This window comes from Cryptomeria japonica, chromosome 11, assembly GCF_030272615.1.
Source record: "Cryptomeria japonica chromosome 11, Sugi_1.0, whole genome shotgun sequence".
NCBI classification, from domain to species: Eukaryota; Viridiplantae; Streptophyta; class Pinopsida; order Cupressales; family Cupressaceae; genus Cryptomeria; species Cryptomeria japonica.
In genome coordinates, this window is record NC_081415.1 from 714,815,374 (window position 1) to 714,830,903 (window position 15,530).

A 15,530-nucleotide genomic window follows, 5' to 3' on the forward strand; every position below is an offset into this window, starting at 1 on the left:
TAAGAACTTTGCCCAAGTATCATACCCACTTGATAAGCTGACATGAAGGGGGGAGCCGTACGTCTGGGGGACGGCCCAGGAAGAGGCTTTTCAAGAGTTAAAATCACGATTGGTGGGTGCGCCAATCTTGACATACCCAGACTGGGACAAAGAGTTCCATGTACATGTCGACGCATCCAACTTCGCCATAGGGGCCACCCTGGCACAGGTCGGCAGCCACGGGCTGGACCACCCAGTATATTTTGCAAGTCGACTCTTGTCAAACGCGGAGAGGAACTACAGCACGACGGAGAGAGAAGCCCTCGGCATGGTATACTCCGTCCAAAAATTCCGACATTATTTATTGGCGACACCATTCACATTTTATGTGGATCACCAGGCGTTGATGTATTTGGTGAACAAGCCAATCATCCAGGGGCGGATTAGTCGATGGCTGTTGCTGTTACAAGAATTTACATTCAACATCATTGTCAGATCGGGCAGGAGCCACGTCATAGCCGACCAGCTATCACGGATCAAGTCGGGAGAGCCGGCCGAAGGCATTAGCGAGGATTTTCCGGACACCCATCTTTTCCGCATTGCCATCCTTCCTCATTGGTACACGAGTGTGGGGGAATATCTGTCAACATCAACATTTCCGAAGGAAATGCCACCAGGTGAAAGACGGAAACTTGTATTAAGAAGCCGAACATTCCAACTTATAAATGGTCTTCTCTACAAAATGGGACCTGACCAGATCCTACGACGATGCGTCTTGGAAGAGGAAATCCCAGGAGTATTGAGGGAAGCCCATGAAGGGGCTGCTGGAGGGCACATGGGACCGGATACGACAGCAAGGAAGGTCCTACTAGCTGGCTTGTGGTGGCCGACACTGCATAATGACGCCAGAGAATGGGTGACAAGTTGTGATACATGTCAGCGTGCTGGGCGACCATTAAAAAGAGATTTCATGCCACTTAACCCGGCGCATGCTCAAGAATTGTTCGAAAGATGGGGGTTAGACTTCGTTGGTCCATTAAAACCGAGTCGTGCCCGACGATGTAGATACATTGTCGTGGCGACAGAATATTTGACCAAATGGGTCGAAGCCAAGGCGTTGGCAGACAACTTCGCTGTCAGCACGGCGAAATTCATTTATGAACAGATTATCACCCGGTACGGAATACCGATTCAACTGACAAGTGATAGAGGGGGGCACTTTGTAAATCATATTGTTCGACTACTGACAACCGAGTTCAAAATTTTTCATTCTCTATCGAGTCCGTACTATCCCAGGGCAAACGGTCAGGCCGAGGCAACCAACAAAATCATCGTGTCGGTAATTTATAAGTCCTGTGGGGTGGAAAAGGAAGACTGGGAAGAGCGTCTGCCTTCGGTACTTTGGGCGTACCGCACAACTTACAAAGTAACCACCGGGCAGACACCTTTCCAATTGATGTATGGCCAGGAGGCTGTGGTACCGATCGAATTCATGGTGCCAAGTCTCAGAATCGCCATTGACAACAAACTAGGCGACATGGAAAGCCTTCGAGAGAGACTATACGCCTTAAATAAGTTGGATGAAAGACGGACGATGGCACAATGGGTGAAACTTCCAGCAGTGCAGAGGATTCTGAGGATTCGGAGGACGAGGATGACAGTAGCAGTCGGGCCACAGACGAGGGGAGGATGGAGCCCGTCGGAGAGCGAGTGTTGTTTGCACCACCCACACTCCCACTTGGCACACTTGTGGGGTCGTCCGCGGGCAGTACTTCGATTCCGGCATTTGGACAGAGCCGCACGCCCGTTACACTCAGGCCCATGCAGCCGGCCGCAGCACCTTCCACCATACCAGCCGAGGCATGTACCGACAGCACGGCAGAGTTGTGTGGTCCACCGCAGGGAGGCATGGCAGAGGAGATAGTTGAGACGGAGCCTCAGGTGCGACTGGATGTCGTAGGATCCGATGCAGTGGTGACGGTTGCGGCCTCCTTGTTGGAGGAGCCCGTCGCGGGACATGTTTCCGAGGGGGAGAGAGGGTCAGAGGTGTTAAGTGCAGTTCCATCGGTGGCGGCTATGGGGAGTTGGCTAACCCGGAGATTCCAGATGACAGTGACGCCACCTGTAGGAGCAGCTGTACTCTCACCTCGGCGAGAGCCTCCCACTGAGGTGGTGGATCTGGAGGATTCCTCGGCGGAGACGCAGGCACCAGCAGAGGGACAGGTCCTTGGAGAGGGTGTTCTGGGCCAGCAGGATGCAGTTGGTGTGGTTGAGGAGACTTTTGAGTTACCACGTGGGCTTCCTGTACCTACATCGGGGCTAGAGGGAGAGGACATTGAGGTTTATCTGGCAGATATGGTGACGAGGGGTCAGCGAGTGGTGGCCGCGGCCCAGACACGGTCTCTACAGCAGGTTGTGGAGGAATTAGAGCAGGTCCTCCAGTTTATGCGAGAGGGCTGTCCCGCAGCTTTCACCTCATGTTTTGAGGCACGAGGGTGGCCAGTTACCCAGACGGAGGCGATGTTGGAGGCTTGGTGTGTGCCTCAGCCCGTCGTGGAGAGTAGGGTGACGACTCTCGTCCGGGAGATTGAGCAGGTTTATAGGGAGGCCTACTATACCTTACGCCAGACACAGCATGAGTCCGTAGTTCGCGAGGCTGCTCGAGTGGAGTTAGAGCAGGACATGGCTAGGCAACAAGCCTCGTGGGCAGCCGAGAGATCAGAGTTGGTCGCACAGCTTGAGACAGCCCGCGCAGAGAAGGTTGCGGTGGACGCCCGTCTTTCAGAGGAACAGGGTGCGCGGAGTCTCATCCAGCAGGAGTTAGATGTTGTTCAGGCTCAGTTGGTTCGCATGACGGAGTCCGCCGATACCAAGGAGAGGGAGCTACTGGAGGCTGCGCTTATGGTGAAGACTGCCTTAGAGAAGGTGTTGGTAGCAGAGCGGGATGTGGCAGCACGCACCCAGCAGGTCTATGAGCTCCGTGCCTGCCTGGCGGCCCAGCCACCCGCATCTCACCCTTCGACTTCAGGGACGCTTCCTCAGCCCCCTCCTTGACTTTCACTTGGTTGTATATTTATATTACATTGTCTCCATTTTGTTGTTAGTCGTCGGAGACGACTTCTTTTTTGGGGGGGATGATGTTATCGAGAAAAAGTGTATAGTTAGTAATGTTAATTATCAATAGTTAGTTAGTCGACGGGTAGGTAGTTGGAGTCGCGACGGTTGGGTCGCACCCCTTCGGCAGTCATATATTGTACCACCTTCGGGTGTTGAGACATGTAATGTTAGTCGTGTGACATGTAATGTTGACGACGGATATAATATGAACATCCTTTGACATTAATGGAAAGCTTATTCTGGTACTTCTTTTATATTTGCATTATACATTGCTGTTCGATTTCTGTATTCTTCCTGTTTACCCAGTGAGGTAAACATAATTTACTTAATACCATTAAATAAAATAATTAATTAAGCTATCCATCAAAAAAATAATAATAATTTGGACAACTTAACTAATTAAATTAATTAATTACTCTTACTCCAAAAATGGGGACATTACCCTTCCTGAAATTGCTTGTCCCCAAGCAATCTCAGTTGCAAGAAAAACTCTACTCCACCTAGATGCCAAGGGAAAATCCGTGTAATGTCCCTAAGATCACCACACAACTCCTGTACTATCAACTGAATCTACTGAACCAACTCAATCACCTCATCACATGTCCCAGGAGTATAAGCCTCACGAGGAAGCAAGTCAAGTAACTGATCATACTTGCTCCCAACCTCTGTACAAAGTGAGTCATCAAGTAAACCATCCATCACATACTCACTACCCATCAAGTAGGTATGGCCCCACACACTCTCGTGCCACTGAATAGCTGATGTAGACCATGCCAAATCTGAAAGTGCATTGGAAATCAAAATAAGACAGCCACTAGCCCATGTAGAATCAAGGAAAATTGTGTCACCAATCAACAAATGGATAGCTGCCATATCATAAGAAATAGGTGCCGACACCAAATTTTTAATGTAGGTGTCTTTCTTAACACCCCAAAGTAATTCATGTGTGGCTAATCCCCTAAGAGTAAAACCCATAAGGTCACTATGCTCATCCGTGATTGCATATTCTTCAACTTCTTGATCATCATGAAAACCCAATGAAGCAATATGTGACTCTTCTAAAGTTGATTTGTAATCATACTTACCTTGCTCATGCTCCATATCTATGTCTTCTTTCATTGGAAGAAAGAGTGATAGAAGATATGCTTCTCTTTGCTGTATTGCTTGATCTATATGATTGCAGTGCTCCTTGACCTTTTGTAAGTGTTTCCTTGTTTGGGTAGCTAGCAACTTAGCTTACCTAGCTTTCCTTAACCACTCATCACACATGCTTTGAGTCCTCTTTACATCTTCTATGTTATGAGGCACAAATTCAGACCTTTTACTAGATGCATCATCAACCAATGGCTCTTAGGTGACTCCATAACATTGTCTTCTCCATGATTAAAGGCTGCATCACCTTGAGGATGAAGAGATGTATCACTGCTGTTACAACAATCAGCACCATTGTCATGCATTTGTGTCATGCCTTCAATTCTTACATGCACCTTCTTATTGGAAACTTCATTCTCAAAACCTGCACTATGAATGCCAGCATTTGTAGACTTCTCTTCATTTGTCATTCCATGAGTAAAAGCTGCAAACTCATGAGAATGAGGAGGTAAACAACTGCTGTCCAAAAACAAATCAGTGATGATATCATGCCATTGCAAAATGTTACCCTCATCATGAGTAACATTAGTGACTACTTCATCTCTCACATCCACCCAAGTTTGATGTGAACAATCAAAATGCTCATGATTTGAATTCGTCCCACCAAACCCATCTTTAGCACTCAATGCTTGAGTGCCATCTAGAGATGATTCCAAGTTATCATCATTCTCATGAAGAAGTGAAGAAGTGTGTCTGCTGTCATCAGTATACCTGTCATATTCTTCCAGCTCCACAAGTGCATTTCTATTGGCATTTTCACCCTCAACACTTGAACTTGGTGATCCAACACTTGGAGACTTGTCTTCACAAGTTCTCTCATGTATAAGAGTAGTAGTCTCATAAGAATGAGAAGGAATATCATTGTCCCAATTCTGATTTCTGGAACCTTCTTTTTTATTGTAGTCATCAATTACTATCAAGTCTTGATTTGTGTCATCTTCTTCTCTAGAAGTAGCTGCTACAAGGGACTGATTTTCCAACTGTCCTTGGCTGCCATAGTTTGATTTTTCATCATGTGAAGGTGAGGAAGAAATATGATCATCCAAGTCATTGCCACCCATGTCATTAACATGCTCTCTACTAGCCTCCAATGTAGAAATCTCAAGTGAAATTTCTTGCACAGATGATGTAGACAACTCATTCTCTATGGCTGTCTTCATGACCACTTGAGTTGAATCAGCATGTCTAACAAAGTCATCATATAAATTCTTGAATATCATGGGTGAAGTAACTCTATTCTTTTTTGATTTCCCAAATATTCTTCGAATTCCCTGTTGCGTTTCTGGATCACTCAATAATTCATACAAGTTCTTCATCAAATCAATAGTGGATTTGTCGAAGCCCATCTTTCCCTCTATTCTGATTGTAAGAGACTTCCCCAACAGGATGTTAGGATCTTGGCTTTGATACCACTGCAATATCCCTTGCAGTGTATAGACTGAAAACAAGGAATATTTGGCTGACTGACTGCATGTTATGCGGTTTAAAAAATTTGCGTGTTATGCTGTTCTGCTGTCTTTTCAGAATTATTCAAAGATATAAACCATACATATGCACCATAGAATGACTATCAACAACTTCTAATTGATAGAATGATCACCAAGGATGATTATGAACTAATGCAAGATGTCATTGCATACATTTGGACACATAGACATATACATTCAGCTAGCTGACATTTCATCTAACAATTGGCATAAATCCTTAGACAACATTCAACTGAGATTGCAACCTTATTTCTCCTTCATTTCAAAAGATAATAATCCAACAAGTTCATACAATATTCCTACTAATGACCAAAACTCTTGACATTCATTACTCAGAATTTCTGAGAACACATGGCAGCCGTGAATATTACAACTGTCTGAAAAAGGTACATAGAATGATGACAAACGAACCTGATTTGGAATCGCCCAGCTGGATAGATGAAGAGGCAAGCAATTTCATGAATTATGAAGTCTTCAACCTGCCAAATCGAACTTGTCCAAGATTCGCCCTTGCTGCAATATTGATGGTCTGATAATTAATAATAATCAGCTGCTAATCTTCAATCTCTTCTCTTAAAATGATTGCCTCCTTCTCTCAATCAAATCACCCTTGCCAAATGCCATATCTGATGCATGAATGAATGTCCAGGAGCAAAATCATGGGGACTAACAGTCTGATTCGACTTATCTTCAGATTTGATATAGATACTGAATTCTTCTTATTACTCCCTTCTAATGCTCCTAATGCTATTGTGCTTCACTCCTTATGCCAGCGCTATCCTATAATATATGATTTGACGTTTCAATGAATAAATAGGAACAAAATCGTGGAATATGGTTGACTGATACGATTTGTTCTCAGAACTGATTTGTCAACTGAATTCTCCTTATTGCACCTCCCAAATACTCCTAATAGAATCGCCTTATGCTTCCAAGGCTATTGTTGTCCTTCATTGTTTGTTATGATGCTTCAACAAGGAAATATTAGCAAAGTCGTGGGTATGGATGATGAACCCAATTTTCCCTTAGACCTGCAATTAGGGCAGCCACCTCCTAATTTTCCACCTTCAGTTGATCTTCACATAAATTGTGTATCTCCTCCAATAAGAATCGATGCATTAAGGAGACCCAATATGATTTGCTGAAGACACCATGACCGTCACTACCATGTAGATGCACAAACTCATCAAGCACAATATGGAAGACTGAGTTATCTCCCACTCTCAACTGCAACCCCCCATAAGGTCTTTCACTCCCTTAGTTATGCTATCAATGGGAGTTTTCGTTTCCAAAGACAATAGTCTGCAGACACCCCGTGGTTCTACAAAACTCAATTCAACATCAATAAGTTAATAACCAATCCAAAGCTGCCTTGAAGCTCAACTAGATCTCCATTTATACTTTTTTCAGCGCATCTCTAGAAGCTTCTAGAAATAATATTAAAATGATATTATTTCACTTAAGTGACTTTAAGATATAATTTTTAATTAATTCACTTTATTTTTAATCAATTTGATAACTTTATAAATAATTAACTTAATACTATTAAATAAAATAATTAATTAATCTATCCATGAAAAATAAGAATAATTTGGACAACTTAACTAATTAAATTAATAAATTACTCTTACTCCAAAAATGGGGACATTACAACAGTACCGCTACAGTATCATGGCATTTGCATTGGATATTGCTTGCTTCTTCAGCTACCATTTGGGGTGATTCTGCAACCAAGTTCTTTTTCATTGTTTCCATGTCAATTTGGGTCAGTTGTGTTGCTATAGATGATATGATTTGAGAAGACATATATATGTAATTCAAATCTGAGTTTGTATAAGATGTTGTATCCAATAAAGGAGTGGGTTTTGAGCTTTATATATGCTGTCATGAAGTCTTGCTACTAATCTGAGGATGCATGACAATTGTTTGTCAAAATAACAGTCTGCTGTAGGTGCATGTTTGACATTGAAAATTGATCTCTATGCATTGCCTATTAATAACACACCAAGTTATCAGACTGACAACTCAGTCCATGAGGCTTAAAGAGTGTATGCGAATTGTTTTCTAATATTCCTTGAGCTATAACAGTCAACACAACATAATGCGCATATTAACTTGCAGTCTAGAAACCGCATAACACGCAGGTTATACAGACTGAGCCTTGGAACAACAGGTTGCCAGCTAAGTGTTTGATGATATTCCTTGCATTTTTAGTCCTATAACAACAGGGGATATTTCAGTGGTATTAGAGCCAAGATCCTACCATCCTGTTGGAGAAGTCTTTTACAATCAGAACAGAGGGAAAGATGGCCTTCAACAAATTCACTATTGATTTGATGTAGAACTTGTATGAATTATTGAGTGATCCGGAAACACAACAGGGAATTCGAAGAATGTTTCGGAAATAAAAAAGGAATGGAGTTACTTCACCCATGATAGGCAGAAATTTATATGAAGACTTTGCTAGACATTCTGATTCAAGGACAACCATGGGGAATGAGTTGTCTACATCATCTTTGCAAGAAATTTCACTTGAGACTCCTATTGTGGAGGCTAGCATAGAGCATGTTAATGATATGGGTAGCAATGCTATGGATTTGTTGAATGATCATGTTGCTTCTTCACCTTCACTTGATAAAAAATCAAACTATGGCGGTGAAGGACAGCCGGAAAATCAGTCCCTTGTAGGAGCTACCTCTAGAGAAGGAGATGAGACAAAACAAGATTTGATAGTAATGGATGACTGCAGCGAAAAGAAAGATTCCAAAGATCTGAATTGGGATAGTGATAACCCTTCTCATTGTTATGATGTTGTTGCTCTTATACATGAGAGAACTTGTGAAGACGAGAATCCAAATGTTGGTTCACCAAGTGCTAGTGTTGGGGATGGAAATTCCAATAGAGATGCACTTGTGAAGCTTGAAAATATGATAGGTATACTGATGGCAACATACACATTTCTTCACTTCATCATGATGATACCTTGGAATCATCTTTAGATGGCCCTCAAGAATTGGGTGATAAAGATGAGCTTGGAGGGGTGAATTCAAATCATGAGCATTTTGATTGTACACATCAGACTTGGGTGGAAAAGTGAAAGATGAAGTAGTCACTAATGTTTTAATTACTCATGATGAAGGAAACATTTTGCAATGGCATGATATCATCACTGATTTGTTTTTGGACAGCAGTTGTTTACCTCCTCATTCTCACGAGTTTGCAACTTTTACTCATGGAATGACAAATAAAGAGAAGTCTACAAATGCTGGCTTTCATAGTGCAAGTGTTGAGAATGAAGTTTCCAATAAGGAGGTGCTTGTAAGAGTTGAAGGCGTGACACAAATGCATGATAGTAGTGCTGATTGTTATAACAGCAGTGCTATATCTCTTCATCCTCAAGGTGATGCAGCCTTTAATCATGGAGAAGACAATGATATGGAGTCACCTAATGTTGGCATTCAGGTTTTGGAAGATGAACATGAGTCATCGGTCAATGATGCATCTAGTAAAAGGTCTGATTTTGTGCATGATAACATAGAAGATGTAAAGAGGACTCAAAGCATGTGTGACGAGTGGTTAAGGAAAGCTAGGCAAGCTAAGTTGCTAGCTGCCCAAACAAGGCAATAGTTGCAAAAGGTCAAGGAGCGCTGCAATCATATAGATCAAGTAATACAACAAAGAGAAGCATATCTTTGATCACTCTTTATTCCAATGAAAGAAGACATAGAGATGGAGCATGAGCAAGGTAAGTATGATTACAAATCAACTTTAGAGAAGTCACATGTTGCTTCATTGGGTTTTCATGATGATCAAGAAGTTGAAGGATATGCAATCACGGATGAGCATAGTGACTTCATGGGTTTTACTTTTAGGGGACTAGCCACACATGAATTACTTTGGGGTGTTAAGAAAGACACCTACATTACAAATTTGATTTGGGCACCTATTTCTTATGATATGGTAGCTATCCACTTGTTGATTGGTGATTCAATTTTCCTTGATTTTGCATGGGTTAGTGGCTGTCTTATTTTGATTTCCAATGCACTTTTAGATTTGGCATAGTCTACATCAGCTATTCAGTGGCACGAGAGTGTGTGGGGACATACCTACTTGATGGGTAGTGAGTATGTGATGGATAGTCTATTTGATGGCTCACTTTGTGCAAAGGTTGGTAGCAAGTATGGTCAGTTAGTTGACTTGCTTCCTCATGAGGCTTATACTTTGTTTGCCCTCTCGGGTGAATAACTTAAGACATAAAGGACATAACGCAGAATAATGCCATAAATATTAGACAAAGTGTATCAGATGTTCTATTCATAATAAGTGTGTTTTACAAGTTACATTCCGGAGTATAAAAGGGTACCGAGGGGGTGCGAGCGCCAACCGTCGCACCGCAACTTCCACCCCTCGGTTGCCAACTAACCAAAACAATTACACACATTTAACTAATGTTATTACCGTGTACAATAATGCCGCCAACATCATCCCCCCCCAAAAGAAAAGTCGTCTCCAAGCGACTTACAAAAATGGAGATAATGCAACCTATACAAGATATCTGAAAGACTAGGGAGGGGGCTGAGAAAGCGTCCCTGAAGTAGAAGTGTGAGATGGCGGTGTTTGGGTCGCCAAGCGGGCACGAAGCTCATACACCTGCTGAGTGCGTGCAGCCACATCCCGTTCCGCTACGAGGACCTTCTCTAGAGCTGTCTTCACCATGTGTGCTGCCTCCAGTAACTCCTTCTCTTTTGTATCCACTGCCTTCGTCGCGCAGGCCACAAGATATCTGAAAGACTAGGGAGGGGGCTGAGAAAGCGTCCCTGAAGTAGAAGTGTGAGATGGCGGTGTCTGGGTCGCCAAGCGGGCACGAAGCTCATACACCTGCTGAGTGCGTGCAGCCACATCTCGTTCCGCTACGAGGACCTTCTCTAGAGCTGTCTTCACCATGTGTGTTGCCTCCAGTAACTCCTCTTTTGTATCCACTGCCTCCGTCGCGCAGGCCAACCGTGTCTGCTCGACTGCCAGGCGGGTCTCTACCTCGGCCTTCGCTGTCCAGATCTCAGCCGTCTCTGTGCAGGCCACCTCTAGCTGTGCCAACAACTGTGCCCTCTCGGCTACCCATGAGGCCTGCTGACTGGCCACCTCTCTCTCCAACGCTACTCGGGAAGCCTCCCTGACTGCAGACTCCTGCTGTGTACGCCTCAATGTATGATAGGCATCTCGGTAGACCTGCTCGATCTCGCGGACAACTGCCATCACCCGACTCTCCACAACGGGCTGACGCAGCCTCCAAGCCTGGGCATCTCCTCTGTCTCCGTAGTCGGCCACCCTTGAGACTCAAAGCAGGTAGCAAAGGCTGTCGGGCAGCCCACCCGCATAAACTGTAGGACCTGCTCCAGGTCCACTACCACCTGCTGCAATGCTTGTGTCTGGGCGGCAGCCACCACCCGCCTACCCCTCGTTACCATATCAGCCATGTCAGCGAGATAGGTCTCAACATCCTCCCCCGTCTGTGCCGAAGACTGGGAAATCCCTGGTGGAACGGTCACCACTGTATCCTGCTGTGAAGGTACCACCTCCGCCGCCGAAGGTGCACCATCTCCTGGTGCCTGCCCAGCAGAGGCGACCTCCCCTGCCTCGTTCCGAACTGAGTCCATGTGCCTCCCCTGACAAGTCATCCAAGTGGACTACCTCCGCTCCAGTCTCTCGACACGGTGAGAATACAATAGCTCCCTCCGGCTATGCCAGTGTCATCTGAAACCGCTGTGTGAGCCAACTTTGCATAGCCTCGAGGTCAGCACGCATCTCCGTGACTGGTGGATGGTTCTCTGTCGTCGGCTCCTCCAACAACGAAGCCGAAACAGTCACCACAGCGTCACTACCCACGACCTCTACCTGGTGCGGTGACTCCTCCGTCCCTGACTCTGCCATGTCCTCGGTAAGTGCCGCTGTGGTTGGGCCCGACGGTGCTCCCTGTTGCTCGTGCTTGAGGGGACCAAGTGTAACAGGCGTATGGCTCTGCCCGAAGGCCGGAATACAAGTGCCGCCTACTCCAGATGCTGGCACAGTCGTGCCCATCGGTAACAGAGGTGGGGCAAACCGGACTCGTACAAGCTCCTCCGTTGCTTGGCTGCTATCGTCCTCCTCATCTTCCTCCTCCGAATCCTCCGTGCTGCTGGACTCCCTCCCGCTGTCAGGCTCCCCTAAGGCCGAGGCCCTATCCACCGCCCGTTTTCGCTTCGCGGAAGAGTGCCCAATGTCCAAGTGTAGTGGAGGCTCTCCCGCTGCTAACGGTCCCTGTGGCCGTACCTCCAACTCGTCCTTCGGCACTACTTCCCGCGTGGCCTCCAGGAATAACCCTATAGCATAATGAGGCATGTAGAATGTGCGATGCTGGAGCGTCAGAAACTCATACATACGCTTTGCCAGTAACGCTGCCCAGTCATATACGATGCCATTCATCAGCCCATTCATCAGCATAATCTGAGGGAGGACAATGTCCGACGCCCTACCCGACCCTGTCAATCTGCTCTTGATGACATCCATAATGCATCTCCAGTGGCCCTCCGCAAAAAAAGTCTTACGGATTCCGCGACTCTTCGTGGCTCTAGCCACGCTGTCCAACTCCGCTATGGTCAAATTCCGGGAGACTAATTTAATCCACCGCTCCTTCTCCTCCTGTGTCATCTTCTTGGCCTTCAAGTCTATTTTTTTGCCCTGGCTGCCCGGAATGCCAAATACCCTCGTGAAATCCCTTGCTTTGAAGGATATAGTGACATCCCTCCGGAGGTATTCAAACGTGCTGGTGCATGTATGCCTGTCGAAGGTGTCCACCATGAAGCGTAGGGAACCCTCGTACTCCCGGATAGGGAACACGGGCATCCGAATAGCCCACTCTACTTGTGCCTTCCGGAGGTTTTGCTTTACCAAGTCATTATCGAGGGTGTCCTGCCACCATTTTCGGCATTCCAACCCATTCAGGCCCTCGAAAGTAATATTCTGTGGCGTCACTGTGTTTTTTGCACTTGCGGCAACCTGTGGTGTTTTCTGTTTTTGTTTTTGCCGGGCGTTGGCATCCATGGTGCCGCCTGCAGCACGTACTCCTGAAGCTAAGATCCTGATATTGCTACCTCTCTCCTTCTGGCTGCTACTGGAAGAAGCGTGCAGCTGTTTCTTCCAACTCCTCTTCCTGGCTGAATCCATCGATTTCCCTATAACTGATTTGTTTAGAAAAAAATCCACCCTTCGTAACGGTCCTCTCATTTTGGTTGCCGCCGTGCGGCTGCTTGGTCTACCTGTGGCTCTTATTCTTCCCTTAGCTGCTGCGTTAACCCTTATTTGGTCTGCCTGTGGTGTGGCTGCGTGGGATTGCTGTGCATAAACCCTTGCTATGCGTGGTGGCGTGGTGGTCTGGCTGTGCGGTGTTCGCTATGTTCTTCCTTCACCCCTCGCTATGTTCTTCCTTCGGCGGTGTGCGGCGTGGTTCCCTCTGTTCGTGATAGATCTTTAGTTTCGACCCGTTGACTGCATCTGGTATCTCCTTCCCGTTCAGCGTCCACAACTTTATCGCCCCGTTTGTATTGACCTCACGTATCCGGAAGGGCCCTAACCATCGGACTTTGAATTTCCCAGGCTTAATTTCGTTCTTCCCGTTGAATTTTAGCACCAGCTGTCCGGGAGTAAAATTCATTCGCCGGAGATGCTTGTCGTGCCACACCTTCCATCTTTGCTGGGCTGTTTCTGTCGCCCACTGAGCCATCATCCTTCGCTCGTCCAATTTGTTCAACGCGTACAGCCTCTCCCTCAGGCTTTCCATGTCGCCAAGGCGATTATCGATGGCAATCCGCAGACTCGGTACCATGAATGCAACTGGCACCACGGCTTCTTGTACATACATTAGCTGGAAAGGAGTCTGTCCAGTAGTTACTTTGTAGGTCGTTCGGTATGCCCAAAGTACTGACGGTAGGCGCTCCTCCCAGTCATCCTTCTCCACTCCGCAAGACTTATATATCACCGACATTATTATTTTATTTGTGGCCTCCGCCTGGCCATTGGCACGTGGGTAGTACGGACTTGAGAATGAGTGAAAAATCTTGAAGTCTGATGTCAACCGGTGTATGACATGGTTCACGAAGTGACCTCCCCGGTCACTGGTCAACTGAATAGGTATACCATATTGTGTAATGATTTGTTCATAAATAAACTTCGCTGTGCTTACTGCCGAATTATCCTGGAGGGCCCTTGCCTCCACCCACTTGGTCAAGTATTCTGTCGCAACTATAATGTATCGGCACCGTCGTGTGCGACTGGCCTTAAGAGGACCCACAAAGTCGAGTCCCCATCGCTCAAAGAGTTCTTGTGCATGCGACGGGTTGAGGGGCATGAAGTCCCGCTTCAGAGGTTTGCCCGCCCGTTGGCAAGTGTCGCACCTCACGACCCACTCCCTGGCGTCGTGATATACCGTTGGCCACCATAGTCCTGCGAGAAGCACCTTTCGGGTTGTGGTGTCTAGACCCATGTGTCCACCTGTGGGCCCTTCATGTGCCTCCCTTAGTACACTCGAGACTTCTTCCTCCATGACACAACGCCTTCATATCTGGTCCGGCCCCATCTTGTAAAGTAACCCGTTGATGAGCAAAAAAGTCCTGCTCCTTTCTTCGTTCCCCTGGAGGCATACCCTCCGGAAATCGGGACGTCAATAGGTACTCACCAATCTTTCTGTACCATGACGGGAGTACGGCTATTTGGAACAAGTGTGCATCTGGAAAATCGTCATTTACTCCCTCTGGAGGTTCACCTGACTTAATCCACGACAGCTGGTCGGCTATGACATGGCTTCGCCCTAGTCTCACCACAATTAAAAATGTGAACTCCTGTAGTAGCAATAGCCAACGACTTATCCTCCCCTGGATAATGGGCTTGTTCACTAAATACATGAGTGGCTGGTGGTCTACGTAAAATGTGAATGGTGTGGCCAGGAGGTAATGACGGAATTTTTGTACGGCATAGACCATACCGAGTGCTTCACGTTCTGTGGTACTGTAGTTCTTTTCCGCCTTAGAGAGCAACCTGCTGGCAAAATAAATGGGGTGGTCTAGCCTGTGTCCTCCTACTTGGGCTAATGTAGCCCCGATGGCGTAGTTTGAGGCATCCACGTGAACGTGGAATTCCTTATCCCAATTCGGGTAGGGTGGCCCGAAGGGAACCAAGGAGGTGTCACGGAGGGTGCAGAAGCCGACGGAAATTTCTATGCGTTGCCAGAACACTGTAGGGTGAGAAGCCATGAAGAGTTTCTAGAGGAAACAAGGTTGCGGAGTGTTGTGACGTTTTCACACATCGCCCCATTGCAAATGGGGACCCATTTTTTTTGCTCGTTTTGCTCGTTTTCGCTTTGCTTTTTAGGGTTTTGATTTGAATCTAGTCAGTTTTGAGAGCTTTTTGAATTTCCTTTTCTAGAATGCAAATTTTGAATGAAATGAATTCGCCAGAATGGTCTATTTTCAATTGGAATTTTGAATGCAGAGCTTAAATTTGTCCAAGTGTTGAAGATGAAATGTGATTTTTTGTCCAATTGAATATTTTGACCAAATTTTGACTTTTTTGAATTTTGATCCTAGGCATTTCAAATGATTTGTTTTCGCCTTGTGAAGTGATAAAATGTGTAAAATCATGATATTTTGACCTGTAGGAGCAAAATCGCTCCTGTCCCTCAGTGAAGGACGGGAGCTCGTTTTCAAATATCTTACTATTCCTGCAGGGTCAAGATGAATTACGAATTGGAAGTGATGGAGAAAGGCG

The 15,530-nt window shown here is 45.8% G+C and overlaps 1 protein-coding gene across 7 annotated transcripts in view; it reads left to right on the forward strand.

The window, feature by feature from the left end:
* Window positions 1-15,530, forward strand: part of LOC131061314 (glutamate receptor 3.3) — a 74,918-nt gene that overhangs the window by 20,683 nt on the left and 38,705 nt on the right. The gene's annotated exons all lie outside the window — the stretch shown is intronic.